This window comes from Peromyscus eremicus, chromosome 10, assembly GCF_949786415.1.
Source record: "Peromyscus eremicus chromosome 10, PerEre_H2_v1, whole genome shotgun sequence".
Lineage (NCBI taxonomy): Eukaryota > Metazoa > Chordata > Mammalia > Rodentia > Cricetidae > Peromyscus > Peromyscus eremicus.
In genome coordinates, this window is record NC_081426.1 from 53,808,580 (window position 1) to 53,832,699 (window position 24,120).

Genomic DNA, 24,120 nt, shown 5'->3' on the forward strand with positions numbered 1-24,120 from the left:
AGCAGCTGCAGGCCACAAGAGTGGGGCAGGACCAGGAAAACTTCAGCTACGCTATTTCTAAGTACCACTCCTGGAATTTCTAAGTACCACTCCTGGAAAAAGCAGCAGCCCATATGAGAGAAATCTATAAGAAGATAGGCTATACTTCTTCACTTCAATTAAATAGATATACAGAGAATGTATAGAGTATAGCCTATGTGTTCACAAGTATTATCAATTCAATTGTAGATGCTTTAGAATACTTCAACATACACACACACACACACACACACACACACACACACACACACACACACACATGCACATGTCTTGAGAAGTGATATGTGGACTAATGATACCACAGGAGAAATCAAAGAATAGACAGGGCATTTCATAGAGAATGCTCAGAAGGGTTGAAAAAGAAATTCTACAGTGGTCTGGGTTGGCTAATGAGAAAAACATCTTTTTTCAAGAAACAAATACTAATAGATAAGGTATATGACAAGGGTCAAATACTTTAAAGGAGATTATAGAAAAGAGACTAGTGGAGAGAGGAAGAATGGGCTTTGCCTGGGAATGAACTATGCCTATCGCCTTGTTAGCTCACATAGTCACCTCTGCTTTCTTTCTGACACCATCACTTAGCTTCAACAAATCAAATTTGTCTTCTGGCCCTGTTTGACACGAGCCATACCTAACTGCCAGGAGGCCTGACCACAGCTGCTGAAACACACAGTTGTGCTGCATCATTTGAATTTGTGCTTCAGTGAATCTTTAAAACCTTTCTTCTGCATGACCCTATTAAAGTCATGTGTTTCGTCTGTTCAGTTGACTGCCGATGCTGAAGAATCCTACTGCTAGACATAGATCACAAGTATTCACTCCAGCAGATTTTTTTTATGAAAGAAATACTTGTAAAAATGAACATTCACAACCGCCTTCACTTTGTCAGCCCCCAAGCATTTTTTCAACAATATCCAACCACCTCTGTCTACTTGTTTTGCCTTTAACATATCCTAGCTGTCAATCAAAATGAAAGCCTTTAAAAAGCTTCCACTCACTGAATTACACTTTGGATATTTCATTACTATGTCCCTACTCTTCCAGGATGCACTCTCTGATCTTGTAATTTACAGTCTAGTTGACGTTTCAAGTATTTGTAGGCCCTTCTCAGTATATATTATCAATTAAATTATACCAATTCTTTGAAGAAATTGATACATTTGTTGCTTTGGATACACTTTGGGAAATGTCACAGTGCTACACTCCCAATATCTCTTTCAAAGCCACACTACCAACAACAATATCCTTCCACTAGACCACACTTCTTAAAAGTTTCTCTCAGCACCAAGGCATGGGGACCAAGCTTTTGAGATACATTTAAGATCCTTCCTATGTAATAGATCCACAATTACCATAAGTCCTGTTATTTGCATATCATGTCCAGATACCATATTTCATAGAAAAATTGGCTCAGACACTACCTTTCTCTTCCCTTGTTCCCTTTCCTTATGCTGATTTTGACAGTTCTTCTTATGACATACATTCCAGCAATAACTAGCCTATAAAGTTCCTAAATGTCTACCTATTATTTTTTTAACTTCTGCCAAACTATTTTCCCTTTACTATACTGAGCAACTCGGCATTTAGAAAATATCAAATATTCAGATTTCTTCTATCACTTCAAATAAAAAAGTATTTTTCTAAGTGAGCAGTGTGTTGTTTGATTGTGAAATAGCCAGTCACTGAATAGTGTATTAAAACCCAGAGAGTGAAATAGAATTACTTAGATCATAACTTCTTTCCACTCTAACAGATTTTTGTTCATTCTGTTTTGTTTCTTTCTTTCTTTTTCTTTTTTATTTTTTGAGGCAAAATTTCTCTGTGTAACAGCCTTAGATATCCTGGAACTAGCTCAGTAGATAAGGATGGCCTCAAATTCACATAGATCTCCTTGCCTCTGTCTTCCAAGTGCTGAGATTAAGGGCATGCACCACCACCTCTAAGCTGATTTTTTTTTATTCTATAAAGTTTAAATATTTTTCATATTGAAACACCTTGAAATGTCATATTTTTTATCCAATTTGAAATTCATGGCATTAGAAGATTTTATTTTAGAAGGGACATTTCAAAATCTTCTTTAGAAGTAATAAAATATTTAGAGAAGCTATACATTTAAATAAAAACACAAGAAATTCTAAAGACAGTGAGATAAGCAAAATTTACACCTGTGGTAATGTGAATACTTGTATACTAATGTAAACATAGTGTCTAATGGCTTGCACTCAGATTGGAAGAATAGATAGACAGTGTCTAGACAAGGGCAACTAGATCTTCATGAAGAGCATCTGGAGACCGAAGGAGAATGCACTGCTGTATAACTATCACAATATTGGTCAGAGAAACTGCACCTCCCAGGACTTGCAGTAGCACAGAGTGAAATAGACATGATTTTGTTTGAGCAAATAGTAATCATTTCATTTTCCTAGAGTGAAATGGTAAAGTCTTAGTTTGCTAAGAATGATGACATGATCATTTATGACATTGACTAAAATCTGAAAAACTGCACTGTGAGATGAGAAGAGACATATTTAACAATATGCTGACTTAAAAATTTGACTTCTGTGTTCACTGTCTAATTTAACTTGTAGTTTTGTTAGCACTAGCGAGGTTGATTATTTACTTAATGCAAACTCATATTCCTTATTCCTCAAATTATTTTTATTATCTGTACTATATTTTGCTATTTATACTTTATTTTGCCTTCCTCCTCTTGATAAGTTATTTATGTGTTTATCATATTAAAACTGTAAGTTATTTTACCATGAGAAAGTTCAATTCCTAACCTTCAAAATAATTTTAAAGTATAGTTGAAAACTTGATAAATATGTGTCTCTAAAGAGTTAATTACAACTGGAAATGGTTATGTGCTGTTTAGCTGAGTCTGTTTTCCCTTTGAGTACAAATATTCGACAGTGTCTACTGTTATGTAATTGTTGATGTGATATTTTAATTAAAAGTTCAGAAACTGCATTAGTTAATAAGCTGGTTTCTTTTGTCAAATATTTTATAACCATTTGTTTTAACTGATATATGAAATATAAAATGTAAAATGTACACATATTAATGGGGTATCATGTTGTTTTGATATCTGTTACATTTTATGATGGTGGATAAATCATGTTCAGGAACATCAACTCTAAAGAATAAATAGCTTTTTCCTATCTCTAGACTCTCTTAGTAGCTCTCTATAGCAAACCATGAAATGCCATATGGGGCACAACAATAGAAGTGGAGGTCAACTGGTTCATTGAGTTTTTATTTTGTTCATTATTTTTAGAAGCTGTGATATTCTGAGTCCTCTAGTTGTAGCTAAAGTCTTTTTTTTTCCAGTCCTGCCTGGGCCTGCAGCCACTCAGACTCAAATAAACACACAGAGGCTTATATTAATTAAAACTGTATGACCTAATGGCTCAGGTTTCTTGCTAGCTAGATCTTACATCTTAAATTAACCCATTTCTATAAATATATAACTTGCCATGTCATTCATGGCTTACTGGTATCTTTATATCTTGCTTCTCATGTCGGCACCTGGCAGCATCTCCCGACTCAGCCTTCCACTCCCCAGAATTCTCCTCTCTCTTATCCTGCTTATACTATACTTCCTGCCTGGCTACTGGCCAATCAGCATTTTATTCATCAACCAAATCAGAGCAACACATTCACAGCATGCAAAGCGATATCCACAAAATTTGCATCAAAAATGTGAAAGGGTCTTCCATGGGGCACATGCCTATAATCCTGGTTATGCATAGGCTGAAGCATAAGAATTAAATTAAAATTCAGGCTACCTTGGACTACATAGCAAGATCCATAGAAAACAGCCCTCCCCCAATTTGTTTGTTTGTTTGTTTGGTTGGTTGGTTGGTTGGTTGATTTTTCGAGACAGGGTTTCTCTGTGTAGCTTTGCACCTTTCCTGGAACTCACTCTGTAGCCCAGGCTGGCCTCAAACTCACAGAGATCCACCTGGCTCTGCCTCCCAAGTGCTGGGATTAAAGGTGTGTGTCACCACCACCTGGCCAAATTTGTTTTTAAATCCATACTAATGTTGATAATACAGTTTTGGCTATATTACTAGCAAAATGTTTTAAAATTTTAAAATGTAAAAGTTATATAAACATAATTACTGTTTTAACATACTCATCTTTGGAAGGTACTCACAATTTGACATATTAGTTTCATAGATTTTTCAAAACTGTAGAAGCTATATAATTCTGAAATTTCCACAGATTATTTCCCTTGTGATGGTTAACATTATGTTTAAAGTTTAAACTCACTAGTGAAATCAAAAAGCAAAAATGCCTCTAGTATGTAAGACCCTAGCTTGTAGAAGCTGTATCCTGTCAGCCCAACTTCCTTTTCTCTCAGATGTTTGAAGACTATTTGCAAAATTGACTGACCTTGAAAAGTTTGGGATTCTTGCAAGATAGTAGGTCACAAGGCTAAGCCCTGCTCTTACTTTTGTAATCAAGCTTGTTTACTCTGCTCACAGAGATGAGTAGGACAACTGCAAGATGGGTGTTAAGACAAGTCCCTGCCTGTATAAGCAGGGTATATGTATGCAATCTGTGGGTTTTGCCTATATAAAACCTAGCTGTTATGGGCATGGGCTGCATGTTGAGATGATTCTCAGGTGCAGTCCAGGTACAAATCAATCTTGGAGACAGTATCTGAATGGAAATCTTTTCTTATTAAAGTCGTATTCATTATCAAGTTGCTGAATCTTTGAACAGCAACAGACCCATAACACCCTCACTTCTTCATTCATAACCCCAAATAGGTGTAAACACTTAAATATTCCTTTTACAAAGTTGGTAATTTATATATGATTCACACATCTGCATACATAAAATATATGGCATAGGTTTGACATATTTACAATAATCAGATAGCATTTCTTTGCTTTTAAAAGGAATTACTTTTCCTTGAATATGATGCTTTGATTATTAACTATCCATTAGTCCTTGCTCATTAATCCATTGCAGTGTGATGATCCCAGGTATGAATCTGCATATTTATACTTCAGATTTTTCCTAATTTGCTCATGTAACCATGATCACTAGTGTCTTTCTTGAGCAACCATAATTCAACTTACACATCAATAATAAATTCATAGGGTGAGTTTTTGGACATAAATTCTTACACTGAAATAATCTATCTCCCCTATCTTGTTTTATGATTTTCATTTGAGGTATAATTGTGTATAAAATAATCCACTTATATCAATAACCTGGTAATCATAATTAAACTATTAAGATAAATAATAGTCACTATTTATATATAATTATTATTATACACACACACATATATATGGTTTTATTTCTTCCTTTGGACTTGAAGTTACTTTAAATTTCTCTTTCAATTTGAAGCACTTCCTTAAAAATGGTTTGTAAGTCAAATACTTGTAGTAAATGATCTTACACATATATTTATGATATTGACCTAAATCTGGTACTGCACTGTAAGATGGGAAGAGGTGATTACTCTTGAGCTTTAGATTTTATGTTCTGAACAATAGTTTACTAGTTACAGACTTTGTGGTTGAATATTTTTGTTTCTGTCTAATGTACTTGTAATTGCTAATTAATGGTTGCCAACTAATTAGCAATGTGCATTTCATATGACTTCCATTCCTTTTTCTTTTCTTTTTTCTGGGAGTATGGTAGAGTGTATGTGAGACACGTCTTACTTTGTAGCCCTGGTTGGTCTGGAAATCACTTGAAAGTTCTAGCTGGCCTTGAACTTTCAGAGATCCACTTGAACCTGCCTTCCAAGTGCTAGTATTAAAGGCATGTGCCACTATGTTCAGTATGACTTAAATTCTAATCTCTCACTTGCAATATATACATTACTGCCTAGATATCACTGTAACTTTGTATAGTACAAAACTTACAACATAAACTCTACAAAAAGTCAACTTAAAACATGGCGATTGAGACAATAAGAGGAACCAGAGCTGGTCTGTCCCAGAATGATTGTACACAACAGGCACAGCAAAAAAGTTAAGTCTAGTTTTATTTATAGCATATAAAAAGTATGACAGCAAAAGAAAATATGACACAACAAGTTACAACACCATATTTTAATATTGAAAGTAGATCCAAGTGTTGGGACACATGACTTTAATCCTAGATCTCTTAAAGCCAATGGCAGATGGATCTCTATGACTTCAATGACACCCAGTTCTACATAGGAAGTTCCAGATTGGCAGAGATTACACAATGAGACTATATTTCAAAACCAACTAAACAAACACAAAATTTATTGTCCTAAAAAATTCATAAAACATGAGAGTCCATAGCCATGAAATAAAAACCTAAGAGGGAAATAGTCATGCTATAAAACCTAAAGAGTTTAATAGATGAAATTATTTTTGCTAGATTTAAAGATGTAAGTTAGGAGGACTTCAGAGATAGATAGAGAATACAAACCAAATTACATTAACAGAGACCTTTTCTTAGATATAACAGCTGTATCCTGGGAATAAGAGGTATGAGATGTCTATATTAAGTAATTACATCAGAGTACAGATTTGAGGAAATATAATTATTTCAGAGACAAAAGTTCAGAATTGCAACAACCTTATCTTCTTTGCTTGTTAGCTAATTTGATTGTAAAATTTCAAGATGGCTGTTTTAGGGTTGAAAGGATGGATCAGCATTAAAACAACTTACTGCTCTTAAAGACATAATTTCAGTTCCAGAAACCATATCTGGAGGCTTCACTCATCTGTTATTTCAGCTCTAGATATAATTTCCTTTTCTTGTCTTACCTGCCATGCTCACACTGGTATACACAATCAAACAAATAATTTAAAATAAAACCAAATCCTTAATAATAGATATTTTATGATGATGCATTATAATTTTGTCCAATTTTTAAAATATATAGATATGTAAGTCTATGTTATAATATTTTACAGTATTTATTGTCAGCACAGTCTGGCAGGTAGAAATCCCCTTACCATATGATAAGAAGTTATATGAAAGAAAAGTTTATTTACATAAAAAGTAAAGGTTTGGATTGCAGTCTGGTTATCCTTTGCTTTACATCTAGTATCCACTTATGAATGAGTGCATACCATGTTTGTCTTTCTGAGTCTGGGTTACCTCACTCAGGATGATATTTTCTAGTTCCATCCATTTGCCTGCAAACCTCATGATGTTATTGTTTTTCTCTGTTGAGTAGTACTCCATTGTGCATATGTACCACATTTCTTAATTCATTTTCCATTTAAGGGGCATCTAGGTCATTTCCAGGTTCTGGCTGTCACGAAAAATGCTGGTATGAACATAGTTGAACATGTGTCCTTGTGGTATGATTGAGCATTTTTTTAGGTATATGCCTAAGCTGGACCTTGAGGAAGACTGATTCCCAATTTCCTTAGAAACCGCCATACTGATTTCCCAAGTGGCTGTACAAGTTTGCACTCCCACCAACAGTGGAAGAGTGTACCCTTGCTCCACATCCACTTCAACATAAGCTGTCTTCAGTGTTTTTGATCTTAGCCATTCTGAAAGGTGTAAGATGGTATCTCAGAGTCATTTTGATTTGCATTTCCCTGATGACTAAGGATGTTGAGCAATTTCTTAAATGTCTTTCAGCCATTTGAGATTCTTCTATTGAAAATTCTCTGTTTAGTTCTGTAGCCCATTTTTTAATTGGATTGTTCAGTATTTTGATGTCTATTTTCTTGAGTTCTTTATATATTTTGGAGATCAGCCCTCTGTCAGATGTGGGGTTAGTGAAGATCTTTTCCCATTCTGTAGTCTTTCGTTTTTGTGTTATTGACCGTGTCCTTTGCCCTACAAAAGCTTCTCAGTTTTAAGAGGTCCCATTTATTAATTGTTGATCTCAGTGTCTATGATACTGGTGTTATATTTAGGAAGTGATCTCCTGTGTCAATGCGTTCAAGACTATTTCCTACTTTCTCTTCTATCAGGTTCAGTGTAACTGGATTTATCTTGAGGTCTTTGATCCACTTGGACTTGAGTTTTGTGCAACCCACAGCTCCAGGGAGGCTAGTTAGCAGGGAGGACCCTAGGAAGGATACATGGATAGCCCAGTGAAGGAGAAATAGATGAGGTCTACATGAGCAAACTGAGGGTGAGGGTGGATAATGGAGAGCAAGGGATAGGAGTTGAGAACATAGGGGAATGGGAGGTTTGAGCTGGAACAGGGACAGAGTGGGAGAGCAAGGAAAGAGACACCATCATAAATGAAGACATTATGGGAAAAGGGAGAAACAGCATGCTAGAGAAGTTCCCAGGAATCCAGAAGGACGATCCCATCTTAGACTACTGGCAATGGTGGAGAGGGTGTCTGAACTGGCCTACTCTGGTGATCAGATGGCTGAATACCCTAACTGTCATCATAGAGCCCTTATCCAGTGACTGATGGAAACACATGCAGAAATCCATGGCCGGATGCCAGGCTGAGCTCCAAGAGTCCAATTGATGAGAAAGAGGAGAGATTCTATGAGCCAGGGACATCAAGATCATAATGGGAAAATGTACAGAGACGACCAGCCAAAGTAGTGCAAACACATGGACTGTGGACCAATAGATGAGGAGCCCCGTGGTACTAGACTAGGCCCTCTGGATAGGCAAGACAGTTGTTTAGCTTGAACTGTTTAGGGGGCCCCGAGGCAGTTGGATCAGGACCTGTCCCTCATACATAAGCTGGCCTTTTGGAGCCCAGTACCTTTGATGGGACACTTTGCACAGCCTTGGTGCAGCAAGGAAGGGCTGGACCTGCCTCTACTGAATGCATCAGGCTCTGTTGACTCCCCAGGGGGGAGACCTTGCCTTGGAGGAGGTGGGAATGGGGGTGGTGGTTTGCGGGGTGGGGAGGCCGGGTGACAGGAGGGTCAGGAATCTGTGGTTGGTATGTAAATACAAAATATCTTAATAATAAAATGAATTTAAAAAAAAAAAAAAACTAACAGGCAAACCAACAAAAAAAAGTGAAAGTTTGGCTATAAGGTAATAAAATTGTAGAGTGATGTTAGAGGTGTTTATAAAATTAAAATTCCCAATTAATAGGTACTAGAACTGGTATATTTAAGTCGCTAACTTTTTAGTGCAAATATAAAGTATATTAAAAAGCTATGTAAAATCCTGAGAATCTAGATATTTTCAGCCATGTTACTACTTGACACTAATTTTTTTTTCAATGTCAATTTTAAATGGCAGACTGGTTGGGAAACACTGTGTGAGTTCATACCCAGCTGTGAGAGTGTGATATTAGCATACAGAAAAAGTATAGACACTTTAGTTAAATGCCGGGTGACAGCCACTAACTTGAAATTCTATTGAAAGGAAGAGTCGACACCTATATTCCCTTTTAATCATAGCAAAGGAATAATTGAAGTTGTTGTGTTTTAGTGTATTCTCTGGCTGTTATATTTTACATTGTCTATTTGTGTCTTGATCAAATCTGAATTCAATTAAAATACACATTACTATTGTGTTCATTTTGCAAAAGTTATTAGAGGTGGTATACTTAATGATTCAAGTTGTAATATTGAACATAATCAACAGATTAACATAATTTCATTAATTTTAGGCAAAAATAATAAATAAACTCACAGGGAAAGCATCCTATGACGGTAACTATAACAATGCAAAACTTAAAGTTCTTGGTATTTTAAGAAAGGTATTATGAATGGCTGATAATTACTTTCTTCTTAAAAATTGAGTGCTTTTATAATTAAAATTCTGTGATGATAGGATTTCACACAGCTTTGTATTAAAAATAACACTATATGAAAATAGGCATAATACAAAATACAACCACATTATTGTATACTCTAATGGAACCCTGAGACATATTCCTTTAATTAAAATATTAAAAAAGAACACTGTGAACTTTAATAAAAAACAATCTGTTTTCAATGTAAAATGTGTTCTACTCATTTGGTTTTCAATTAAATTCTAAAAAGAACATCGAGTCACATTTAGTAAAATGTGCTTGAATTATTACTGTAGCTGGTAGTTTTCTTGTGTCCCACTTGGCTTGTGGTCAGGACAAATCTCTCTCACCCTCCAGTCCTGCAGCCACTCGGACCCAAGTAAACACACAGAGGCTTATATTAATTAAAACTGCTTGGCCATTAGCTCAGGTTAACTACTGACTAGCTCTTACACTTAAACTCAGCCCGTTTCTATTAATCTATATGTTGTCACATGTTCTGTGGCTTTACCTGTATGCCATTACATTCTGCTCCCTAGATGGGGGGCTCGCGTCTCCTGACTCAGCCTTCCTCTTTCCAGAATTTTCCTCTCTGCTTATCCCACCTATACTTCCTGCCTGGCTACTGTCCAATCAGCATTTCATTAAACCAGTGTACAAAAGCATTACCCCACAGCATATTACACTAAAATAATTTACTAGAACAAAATACATATATCAGTCATTACAGAATATTTTTTGTATATATTATTAAATTTGGTGTGTTTAAAAACAGAGTCATCAGCATTCTGAGATAGCCTCAGTGAAAGGTGGTAAACTGCATTGACCAAAATTTAATTGATAAATTCCAATTAAGACTCTTTTTTCAACCTGTGTGAGATCACTATGATGTGATGGTCTATACATTTTGTTCTTATTTCCTGCATAAATTAAAATTATGTGCATCAAGATGTGGTGATACTGTGTTCCCCAATACATTGTGAACACTAATAAACTTATCTGGGGTCAGAGAACAGAATAGCCACTAGATATAGAGGCCAGAAAATAGTGGCACACACATCTGTAATCCTAAAATTCTTGAGGCAGATATCCATCTGGATCTCTGTGAGTTCAAAGCCACACTGGAAACAGCCAGGCATGGTGACACACACCTGTAATCCCAGGAAGAGATGGCAGGAAGCAGAAAGGTATATAAGGTGTGAGGACCAAGAACTAGAGCCTGGTTAAGCTTTTAGGCTTTGAGCAGCAGTTCAACTGAGATCCATTTGGATGAGGACTCAGAGACATCCAGTTTGGGGAAACAGGATGGGCTGAGAAATTGGCAAGGTGAAGTTAGCTGTGGCCTGTTCTGTCTTTCTGATCTTTCAGCATTCACCCCAATACCTGGATCCAGGTTTGTTTTTATTAATAAGACCTTCTAACAATTCATGCTACATCAAGACTTTGAACCTTTCACTCCACCTCATTTAAAATGTTCCATAATGCATAAGCGTGATTGCTCAGTTGTTAAAATGCTTGTCTCATGAGCCTGGTGACTTGAGTTTGATCATCTGACCCATGAAAGAAGGGTATTGACTTGGATCTTGAAAATTGCTCTATGATCTCCATCTTCATGCTGTTTTCTAAGATAGGAAAAACCTGACACACTGATTATGATGTTCAAATTTTATTTACTAAAATTTAATTTTGAATAAAAGCTTGGAAATAAGCAAGAAAAAGCAAACAAAAATAATTATTTTCAGCTCTCAACAATTTAGTTAGGTACAGGAGGGTTTTTTTCCATGACATAATAAATAGAGGTTTATGTCAAGATTAGCAGTAACATTACTGTCAGATTCAGCTTTGTAGTAGGGGACAAAAGAGGACAGAGAACAGGATGTCCTCTCCCATCATTTGTATTCAACAGATAAGGAAAGAAAATGAATCAAAATAAGTGAAATTGCCTCTGCTTGCTTATGATATGATTATATAGAAAGAAAAAAATGTAAAGGCTATAGACATAAAACTACTTAAATAAGCAAATGACTCCTAATGACTTATCATTATACCCATAAATCAGTGTATCTCACAATAATTATCTGAAAAGTCCCTATGTGCAGTAGATATAGTTTTATACCTATACATATGCAGACACAGACATAGACACAGGCACATGAACATGTGTATGTACATGTGTTCTCACAAACACACTGTGTATAAGAATGAACACATAAACAGACACAGATACAAAATTATACATTTTTAAAGAGAAGAAATGTTAATAACTAGTGTTGTAAGTGTGATGCTAACATATTTGACAGATACATTTATGTTGGTTGTACTTAGAAAATCATCAATCAACTGTGGTATGAAAGCCTAGTAAGGATGGATAAATCTGCCCTGATGAAATGAGTTTTGATTGGAAGAGAGATAATAGAAATATAGTTATGGGTTTAGGGTCGTACTTTTTTATTTTTATAATTTTTGCTTATGTATTTACATCAATTTTATGTTTATTGTGTTACATTTGAGATCAATGTATCATATGTAAATACTTATGAAAGAAAATAGAAAAAGTTCTAAATCAAAAAATCATGTATAATATTATAGTTCATACTTAGTCATATGTATTTTTATCTGTTCTTAGAAGGAAGGCTCAAATCTTACTAATTCATAATATACTAGATATTTTTGTATCTGAAACAGACAACTTACTTAGTTGTAAATGAGTTCAGAATAAAATCCAAAATCCTTACCAGAGTATCAAAGGCCCATTTTATAGGCCTTTTCAAGTCAAATATTAGTATCCACACCAGTATGGACCTACTGGACATGACTGTACATTCATATATGTCCAGATTTTATTCTTCATGACGTATCATTTGTTCTTCTCTTCACAATTTTGTAATATACAAATTACTTTCTTTTTCAAAAATTGCTTCTTATTAAGTATGTAAAACATCATATTAGATATTGATGATAGAATAATTAAAAGATGGATTAATCTATATTTATAATCTATATTTAGGTACAGAGACAGTCTCATGTTCATGATTTTCAGGTGATGTCCAATAATTATAAAATGTTTATATAAATATATCAGACATTATTTTAGTGGAGATAAGTTATAATGCATAGAGAAATGCCTTGGCCATTTTTAGAAATATAAAAATTCCATCACAGAGGTTGAAGTATAGCTTAGCAGAGCATGGACTGTGTGTGTCATCCCCTGATTCACAAACATTTTTCAAAAACTAAAACTTTATCTGGAAATAAATGTTAGTTGAGACTTGATGATGACTGAATAGCAAAATCAAACCATAACTAGTGATGATATTTAGCACTTCAAAGATTGAATAGTGACTTGCCAGAATATCATCCAGTGACTGATAGAGGTTCATTCAGAGAACCACAGCAAAACATTAGGCCAAGTTAGAGGAATTCTGCTGAGAAGAGAGTGGAGGAATTGTAGGAGTGTGGGGCTAGAGGGGGGCAGGTGTGTGTGTGTGTGTGTGTGTGTGTGTGTGTGTGTGTGTGTGTGTGAGGGACAACACTTGAAACTGCTGACCTGGGTCATGAGAACTCAAAGACCCTGAACCAACAACCAGAGAGCCTACCTGAGACCCACCAAAAACTTCTGCATATATATGAGAGTTGTATAGCTTGCTTTATTTGTGGGATTCCTGGAAATGGGAGCAAGGCTGTCCCTGTTGCTTTGGCTGGCTCTTGGGAACATACCCCTCACACTGAATTGCTTTGTCCAGCCTGAATACAGGAAGATGTGCTTGGTGTTAAGGCAGCTTGATATGTCATGCTTTGCTGCTGCCCTTGAGAGGCGGGCCTCTTTCTGAGCAAATAGGGAGGAGGGGTGGATTGAGAGAGGAGATAGGAGAGGGGTGGGAATGGGAGGAAAGGAGGGAGAGGAGGTTGTGGTTGGGATATAAAATAAATGAATTAATTAATAATTAAAAGAAGATTGAATAGAAACTTTACTGTTAGAGAAATAGGAATCCAGAGTAGCAGAAAAGAATTATAGTTGAAGACTATCATGATGTTGAACTAAAGCTAAAGAACAGAATTATGCAAGAGCTTGTAGATTGTGACAAAGCTGTTCTTTAAGCTTATGGAAAATATTTCCATATGTTCAAAGCAAATATGTGTTATAATCACATATAAATGTTTAAAACCTAATTTGGGAGGTTGCTTAGAGAACAGATGATCTGTGGCTATGGAATAGCTAATGTGGGCAGAGTAAGTAAGGAGTCTACTACCTAATTCAGGTATAAATGATGATCAGTTGAACTAAGATGCTGTGAGAAGGATGGAAAGAGAGGAGCTAAAAAGAGTTTAAATAGAATCTCATAATTCATTCAATAGTGGAGATAAGAGAGAGTAAATTACATGTTATTTCCTGTAGAATGTTTACTGTAAACTCCTAGTTGGAAGTTTATAAATAAATAAATAAATATATAATAAATATAAATAATATACTTATATATAATAAGTTAGGATAGCATGGACATAGTGTATTTAATGCCCTGATTCAGTGTGCAGCACAAATACTATTCCAAAAGTAAAATATACATATGGAAATAAACATTGCATTAAGTTAAAAACAGCATAGAATTAGAAATACACAATTGTCATTATTAATTTGTGTTTATTTTTAACCTATAAACTTCAATTATTTCTAACATGTTTAAAGATTAAGGTTTTTTTTAATTTTTAATGGATTTGACAAACTTACTAAATTCACGACTTTTGTTCTGCGAACCACAGATTTTAACCCAAGTTGTCTCTGTGACTTTGGGTTTGAGACTATCTATTGGTGTCTGGTGGACTCCCTCTTTGATGAATAAATGAAATGATAACTCTTTCTCTTCCAAAATTCATCTGTCATGAATAGTTCAGTAAGAAAAGGAAGAGTCAGTGAATCCCTGTCTGATCCAGGAAGGACTTGGTAAGCTTGGTATAGTTCAAGTACAGAGGAACATCTTCAGCTGATATGGGATTGTTTGTGATGGATGTGTCATGTCCTTAGGACAAAATTCCACAACCATTCTTTCTGACTTCCAACACCTAAATTATTTCTGCCCTTCTGTGATGTTTCCTGAAATATGGATGGTATGTGAAAATAAGCTTTTATAGGGCTCTTTACACAATGGCCACTTATTCTCAACACTCAGAAAAGCCATGTTTCTCTGTAATCATTATTTATTACATAGAGTATCTTTTCTGATTAAGCCTGTCTGAGAAAAAGATTTATTTATAAATATAAAATAAATATTTAGAATGCAGTTTGGTGCCATATGTATTTAGTTGAATAGCAATAGTAGCTTTCCACTTATAGGTGGGATCTATGACCTCTCACCCCATGAAATTTTGACCAAGTTACAATATTAGGTATTGGTATGTTTTCCTTCCTATGGAAATGGGGTTGGATCTAATCTAAGAGCAGCTGGTTACTTCTACAATATTTGTGCCACTTTTTAATCAGTGTTACATCATACCTGACAGTTTGGTTTAGTTGTTAAAAGATTTCAAAGGTAAGTAAGACCTTTTATATCTATTCTATCCTAGAAGTCTGAATAGTGTCTTTTGGCAGTATGAAATCTAATCAACATAGAAGAATTGTCCTGCTTAATTCCACCTTCTTTTCTTTGTATCTTGCAACTACAGTGTGAGATGCCTTTTGGGTCATACCATATAATTCTTTAGGGCATGTATGAGGATTAGCAAAGGCCTGTAGTGATTTGGGATTATCTAGGGCCTCCATGAACGAAGACCCCAACACTCATGAGGTTTTCTACTCTGGGCACTGAAATATTTGTTTAGTATTAGACTAGGTTCTCGAAGAAACTTTAACCAGCTGTACAGAATACCTTCATTCAATTTCTATATTTTTAAACTTATAATTAAACTGATTTACACTGTTTTTTTTTTTTTTTTTCTTCTGTGAAAAATGGAGTTAGAGTTTCGGCTGAGATTGCATTGAACCTGTAGTTTACTTTTGGTAGGATGACTATTCTTACTAAGTTAATTTTTCATTACATGAACATCTGTAGCCTTCCATCTTTTAGTGACGTTATGTTTTTCTTGAATGCTTTAGTTTTCCCTCTATGTATTTTCCACTTATTGGATTAGGTTTATTCCGAGGAGCTTTATTACTTTGAGGCTATGGTCAATAGAAGTACTTCAAAAATTTCTCATTATGTTTATCACTGTTATATAGAAAACAACTTATTTTTATATCATTAATTTTGTTGTGTTATTGTTTATCCAATATTTTGGATGGATCATTAAGTCATATATGTACTAATGGATATAAATTTTCTTCTTATGATTATCTTCACTTTATTCCATAGATTGTGAAATGTATTTGGGTATATTTCAGTGTAGAGACTATTTTTTTTTAATTTCTCTATTAATCTAATCATTACTCATTAGTCCACGTTTATTATTTATTCTCCACATGTTTCTACATTTTCTATACTCTGAAGGTGTCTATCTTTGGTAGTTGGTGTGTTTCTCAGAGGTAACCATAAGAGGGTTCCTCTTTTCTGATATAACCTACCTGTCTGTTTATTTTATTTTATTTTATTTTTTGATTAGGGAATTGGGTTCATTGATATTCATAGTTTTTAGTAAAAGGTGTGCATTAGTTCCTAACACTGAGTTGGTTTTATAGTGCTTTGTGATTTCTTAGTCTTCATCTGTTTAAAAAAAATATCATAGTCTTATAATTATTTATCTTATTTTATGAAATTATAATCAAAATGACATTCTTCTTTCCTCTCCTTCCTCCAAACCCTCCCATATATACTTCCTTGCTTGTTTTTCAAATTCATGATCTCTTTTTTATTAATTGTTGTTATATATTTATATTTATGGATTTTTTAGAAGCTACATTCATAAGGTTTCACACACATGACTGCCCCTAAATCAGAAGAACATGGACCACATTTATAGACGTGCTAACTTGGATGATGGAAAGCCCTGGAGGCCTCAAACCTACTCAAAAACTATAATCAACTAGGAATGCTACACATGGGAGAAGCAATCTTTGCCAGGAAGTAACATGCCAATAACAAGTAGTCAGCTCTAAAAATATATATACACTTAACATTATACAGACTTATGAGGTTGTACTTAGATATTTACCATACTCCCCCACCCTAACCCCCTACTGCTTGTTGGATGTGTTTAGCATTCTTTTCAGTTCAAAGGATTTCCTTCAGGATCCTCTGAAGATCTGGCTTAGTGAATACAGATTGCTTTGGATTTCTTTGGCCATTAAAAGTTTTATTTTCTCTTTTTATTGTGGACAGATAGTTTTTCTGGGTACTCTAGCCTTGGCTGTCAGTTCTGATCTTTCAGAACTTGAAATGCATTCTTTTGTGACCTTCTGGTTTTCAGATTTTCCATTGAAAGCCTGTTATTCTGAAACATCTGACATTATATGTGACTTTGTCATCTTTGGACAGTTTTAAAACAGTTTCTTTTTTCTTGATATTTTATGCCTTTACTTTTATTTTTTTCCTTTTAATTGTCTTTTCTACTTAAAGTTCTGTTTGTCTCTTGTGCTTGGCTGGATATCTTTCTATAGATTTGGAAATTTTTCTTCCAGGGTCTTACATGTACATGTACTTATTGTCGTTTTTCTAGGCATATAATGCATAAATTCTACTTTTGATGGTATCCCACATATTTCATACATCCCATTCTCATATATATATACATTAATATATATTATACATACATTTATATATAAATGAGCTTAAACTAGTGATACAATTCTTCTATTAGACTTGAATGTTCCACTTTACATTTTATAAGTTCTCTTTGTGTTGCTTTCCATTAATTTCTGATACCATTTCAACATGAATTTTCCTCAGAATTTTCAATTTTAGTTAAATTAGATTTTATATCTTGATATTTTTCTAGAACTCGGACTACCTCATTGATAGTCACTACCATAGGATTGGTAATTTTTAGAAGAATCATTTTTATTGGCTTTTCATGTTAATAGTACCTTCATATTTGAATTTGTTCATCTAAAGTTTGTTTTGCATAAAACATTCTGACATAAACATGTTGGATAAGTAATTGTTTTCCCTGGTCCTTTCTTTTCTTTGTTATCTCCCTTGATTAAGTTCAGTGTTAACTAATGTTCAGTTGTAGAACAACTCAGTGTTGAAGCCTGGATGAGTGGGTGAAGGTGATTTCAGCTCTGTTGTAGGGACAATGACTTTGGGAGTCCAATCATCTCAAAAGCCAGGGTTACAAGATATTGTGGATGTGCATTGGGTTTGGATATTTTGAGAGCTCTAATGTCAACTGCCAGAATGGGCCTCACATCCTATTATTTCCCCAGCTAGGAAGCACATATGGCAACATAGGGTATGAAGTACAGGCAGGTGAGCGGATCCCACTACTCTGGATTCACCAGAATGGGTGCAGAAAGGGAAATAGGAGATATACAGGGGGAAAGAATTGCAGTGATCTGTAAACTGTGACCAGCATGAACCTTAGTTTTCTGCAGGTGGACTACAGAATAAGACTATATATGTATCATAAACCAGAAGAGAGAGACAGAGACTCAAACTCAACTAGGATCAGACTTGAACAATAGAAACAGAGATGGTTAAAAAATACTTTTATGTAACAGTATTGTGATATGTTGGAAAAGAACTGTATTCATGTTCAACAAACCATGGTCTGATACTGACAGTATGTGAATTATTGAATAGAATTAATGAATCAGTTGACATTTGGATAGAAAAATGTTGCATGCCTTGCACTTCTCCACATATTTGAAACTGTTCTTCATCTTTCTTAGTTCTCCTGTGCCATTCCCATGGATAGATTCTACAGAGCATTCCCAGCCCCTCCCTGACATGAATAAGAGAATCAATTTCCATAAATGATACAGCCAGAGGAGTAAATTTGAAGAGTTGGAAGGCAGCCAGTTTTCTTGATTCACAGTGATTTTTCTTGCATTGCAAATGTGCTGTGCTGAGGGAATAAGAAACAGAGAAAGTACATGGCTTAGTCCTATGCAGACTGCAGAACTCTCTTGAATCCACCACAGAAAGGATACTAGAAGATGTCCTTTTAAAGGCCCCAGTGCACTTCTGCCCATATGGTAACACTCTGAAAAGCAGAGGAATGAAATCAGCAGCATGGTCACCTACTGTAACCCAGTTAGAGCTCACTTTCCATTATATAAAAGGACCAGAATAAACTGCACTAAGGCCAGAAAAATAATGTCAAACATTTATTGAGAACTGTCAGTGTGCTAGTGTCATTAACCCAATTTCTTATTTATTTTTAGTTGCTTTAACATAATGCTCTCTTATGAGACTTGTGTCCTAGTTCTGCAACCTTAAAGTTTTCTTTATACATTCAGTATGTGCAGAAACAAATAACAATGAGCTGTGAGGATGTCTCAGAGGTTAAAAGAACTGTATACTTTTAAAGACAACCCAGATACAGCGCCCCCTTCCAGCAGGAAGTAGTAAGAGAAGCTACGCCCAAATTCCCAAATGATATGTAATTTTACTTTGTTAAGGTTAAAACCTTCCTTTTTGAAAAAAAAAAAAAGGGAAGTGCTGTGGGATGTATGGCAAATGTGTTGCTAATTAATCAATAAAACACTGATTGGCCGTTGGCTAGGCAGGAAGTATAGGCGGGGCAAGGAGGAGAATAAAGCTGGGAAGTGGAAGGCTGAGTCAGAGAGACACTGCCAGCCACCACGATGAGAAACAGCATGTGAAGATGCCAGTAAGCCACGAGCCATGTGGCAAGGTATAGATTAAAGGAAATGGATTAATTTAAGCTGTAAGAACAGTTAGCAAGAAGCCTGCCACGGCCATACAGTTTGAAAGCAACATAAGACATAAGTCTCTGTGTTTACTTGGTCGGGTCTGAGAGGCTGTGGGACTGGCAGGTGAAAGAGATTTGCCCTGACTGTGGGCCAGGCAGGAAAACTCCAGCTACAATTTTTAGTTGCTTTAACATAATGCTCTCTTATGAGACTTGTGTCCTAGTTCTGCAACCTTAAAGTTTTCTTTATACATTCAGTATGTGCAGAAACAAATAACAGTGAGCTGTGAGGATGTCTCAGAGGTTAAAAGAACTGTATACTTTTAAAGACAACCCAGATTTGGTTCCCAGTACCCACGTGGAAGCTCAATATGGTCTGAAACTCCACTTGCAGGAATTCCCAGTTTATTCTTCTGATTTCCGCAAGCACTGTATGCATATGGTTCACAGACACATGTGTAGGAAATACACTCATACACATGAATGGGGGGGGTGACCTGGTGGAGGGAAGAAAGGGAGGTCTGTGGTTGTTATGTAAAATAAATAAAAAATTTCTTAATAGTGAAAAAAATGTCTTAAAAATGAAAAGCAGTTGTCACCTATGACTTGGTTCTAGGCAATATTTTCTCAAAAGAAGTAAACATCATTAGACATGTTGCAGAAGAGCCATGTAATAAATATCATATGTTCATCACAATGTAATTTAGGTACTGATATAATCATTGTCATTATTAGTAGCTGACAATGGTAGATACAGGAAGAATATATTTAAAACTATTTAAATGATACTTCTGCATGTTTCATTTTTTACAAAAATCTCTTCCATCAATGAATAAATTTTATCACCAACATGTTCTAAGGCCATGAATTAGAATAATTTTAAAAAGATCTTTAAAAAATTAGACTTGTGCTTTGAATTTCACAAAAACTAAATTTTACTAAAAGTGACTTAGTTTTAATGCCCATATATAACTCTATTGTTTTGCACATAATGGAATTATGATTCTGCATTATGTCATATACCCCCAAACAATACATGCTATTGCCATTGCACTTAGAGGAAAAAGAGGAAGAACAGGACAAAAAAGTAATAGCAATAATATGAGAAACTTAAATACACTGAGTATATATTTTACCAATGCTAAATAAATCTATTGTCAGAAAATCAATGCTCCCTAACAGATATAGACATTTAGGAGATATAAACTGCTTTGCAGGTGGCCATAGCTATACATCTAATGGTATTTACCATATATGTCATTATTTGTTTAATTCCACAAGTCCACTAATTCTAAACATGAACCCTTGAAGTTACAAAAATGACTGGCCTGAGAAGACATGTCATTGATGCAATAGTGACATGCGCATCCTTGAAGTAATCAACTTTAGTCCCATTTCACAGGATATGACTTAAACCTGACACCATGGCTGGGGTAGGAACTTATGACCAAACAGTTCATAGACTCTGGAGGAAAAATACTCCTACTTCATTTTTAAATAGATGTAGTATTGCACCTATTCTTAACTAATTATTATACCCATGGACTAATGGAACTATCACATCTCATCTTAGAAGCTTATTTTATAATATTTGGTAATTAACACTGAACAATATAGCGACTCCACAACAAGAGAAGTTACAGAGAATAAGAGACCAAAGAGCGTTCAGTCTTAAAGTGAACATATAATATTGCACACCCTCTACCAATGCTCAATGATAAGTTCAGAAATAAAAGGGGGTTGACAATGAAGAAAATAGAGGCACTATTTGACAAAAAAAAAAAAGAGACACAATAGGGAGGCTGCACATGTAAACTTACATCAGTTGGGACTGCATGCACCAAGCCTATGAAAGCCTAATCCCCAAAATATCCCAGTTTGTAAAGGGAATTTAGATACACAGTCCCATCACAAGTGATGGAGCTATTGAGAATTGCTACCTGGTAGAGAGAGAGACAGTTTTCTCTAAGAGTATAGCCCTTGGTAAGAAGATTTTCTCCAGTGGAATACCACACATCAAAAATATTTGAGCAGCAGAAACTGGTTTTGAAGAATTAGAAAATCGAAGGACCCAAAGCTGAGTCAGTATGGTACGGGAGATGGATCTGGAAAGAATTTGGAGAGGAAGATTAATGTAATTTGAGTATAATTTTATGTGCTTAAAAACTGATTGTGGGATGTTCTGTATGGCAAATGTGTTGCTAATTAGTCAATAAATAAAACACTGATTGGCTATTGGCTAGGCAGGAAGTGTAGGCGGGACAAGGAGGAGAATAAAGCTGGGAAGTGGAAGGCTGAGTCAGAGAGACACTGCCAGCCACCACGATGAGAAACAGCATGTGAAGATGCCGGTAAGCCACGAGCCACGTGGCAAGGTATAGATTAATGGAAATGGATTAATTTAAGCTGTAAGAACAGATAACAAGAAGCCTGCTATGGCCATACAATTTGTAACCAATATAAGTCTCTGTGTTTACTTGGTCGGGTCTGAGGCTGTGGGACTGGCAGGTGATAAAGATTTGTCCTGACTGTGGGCCAGGCAAGAAAACTCTAGCTACAAATGATAAGTTTTAAAAAATCTACAGTATGAAAATTAAGCATTATATGCTTCATAAAGAATAAATTACATTACATAGCTGCTATAATGTTCCTTTGTGCTATAAAAACACAGTTAGTGATATTCGTCATATTTTGGACAACATGTATTTGATATTTTGACATCTATGGAGAAAACACTACATTTAATGGCATTGTATTCCTTTTCATGAAATGATACGTGGTACTGATCTTTCACTCAGATGTTGAGAATCTACTGAGAGTTTAAGTAAAGAGGAAACTGAAACTAAGTGTTAGTGACATGTAAATTCTGATACAAATACAAGCTCCATGTGGTTATATAATTTTATGTTTATCATCAGGTTTTTATTATATAAATAGTGGACATATATTCCCAAGGCGGGGCTGAATCATGTTGATTTTTATCTGAAGAGTGTTGAAACTTTGGAATTGTGACTGTAGTTAACAAATTTAAGTAGCAATCATTGGTTTCCTTAGAATTTTGTGTTTATATTTTGACAAGTAAATTTCATTTAATAGAAATTCAGTGGAAGATTGAATTTCATGTACATGTTCAATGCTTTGTTATTCAATGATAATTTGGAATTTACTTTATAATAGTATAGGATATGAGTGAATCAAATAAAATTGAATTTGTTCTTTTATTACCCATATATTCTCAAAGTACAGATTTAATAAGTGAGGAATCCTGCTTAGATTCAACTCCTCAGCATATTCCTTGAGATCTCTTTTATAAAATAATGTAGTGTGGCAACACATTATTTAGGCTGTCCAGTAGCACCAAATGCCTATTCATCACTAAACCATTCTCAAAGGAAGATTCCATTTAACAGTTATGAAAGGCAGAATTAATCCTAAATAGTGCATTTTTATAAACTTTCTGCTGGTGAAGAATAAACTTAACTAATAATTAAAACAACATTCAGAGACACAGAATTTCCACATGGCTTCATTTATCAGAGCACATATTGATTATCAAGTAATTCTCAGCCTCAATATGTTACATTTGATGTAATTTCACAGAAATTTTAAGGAATCGCTTGCAAATAACTAGAACTGGAGGTCATCATTTTCTTCTTTTATTCTTTAAGGTTTTAAAGAATATTTAAATAGAGTTATTTAAATAGAAATGAATAGAAATTTAAATAGAAATGAATAGAAAAACTCATTGAGTAAATGATTTGAAGTTATGTTATGAAACAATAATATTCAGAACAATCTTAATCTTCCTCCCTGGAATGACCTTAACCACTTTATATTTCACTCAACCACACACACACACACACACACACACACACACACACACACACATCATTACTATCTGATGTAGTAAAATAAAGCCAGATACAATTTAGCATCTGTTACAGATACCATTGAAATCTATCTCCATAAAAATAATATACAGTCCTTAAGTAAAAAAGGCTATGACCTGAAATACTCCTTTTCCTTTCTCTGATTCTACTCAAGCAGACTGAGCCATTTAAAGTGGAGTAGGAAAGGCAATGTCTTGATAAGGACTCTCTGAAGGGCATTGTAAACAAGGTGAAGCATTGTTTAGAAGGGAGGCTGTTCTCTGTGGAGAAAGAAGGTAGCTTTCCTTGGTATGTGAATCTACTTGGAGCAAAACAAGCTATTGATGTCGATGATTACAGAAACTACTAAATAAAACCCCTCTTTTCAAGGTTTCTGCGTGTTTGACACTATGAAGAGAATAATATGGTGGCTTACATGCTGTCCATAGTCATTTTTAAAGATTATCAGTGTCCCACTCAAATGACCACTCTTAACATGAAAATAACAATGATATGCATAAAGTATCTCTGAATTTCTTATTTTACAAATAGAGCACACTTGGTCCCATATTAAAATACATGATAATTTCTATACCATGCTCTACATCATATATTTCTATAAATATAATTTATAAAGCTAACATCTGAATTTTAATTTTTACATTTCATAATCAGAATTTTATACAATGCATTAATTTTGATAGATGCATGCAA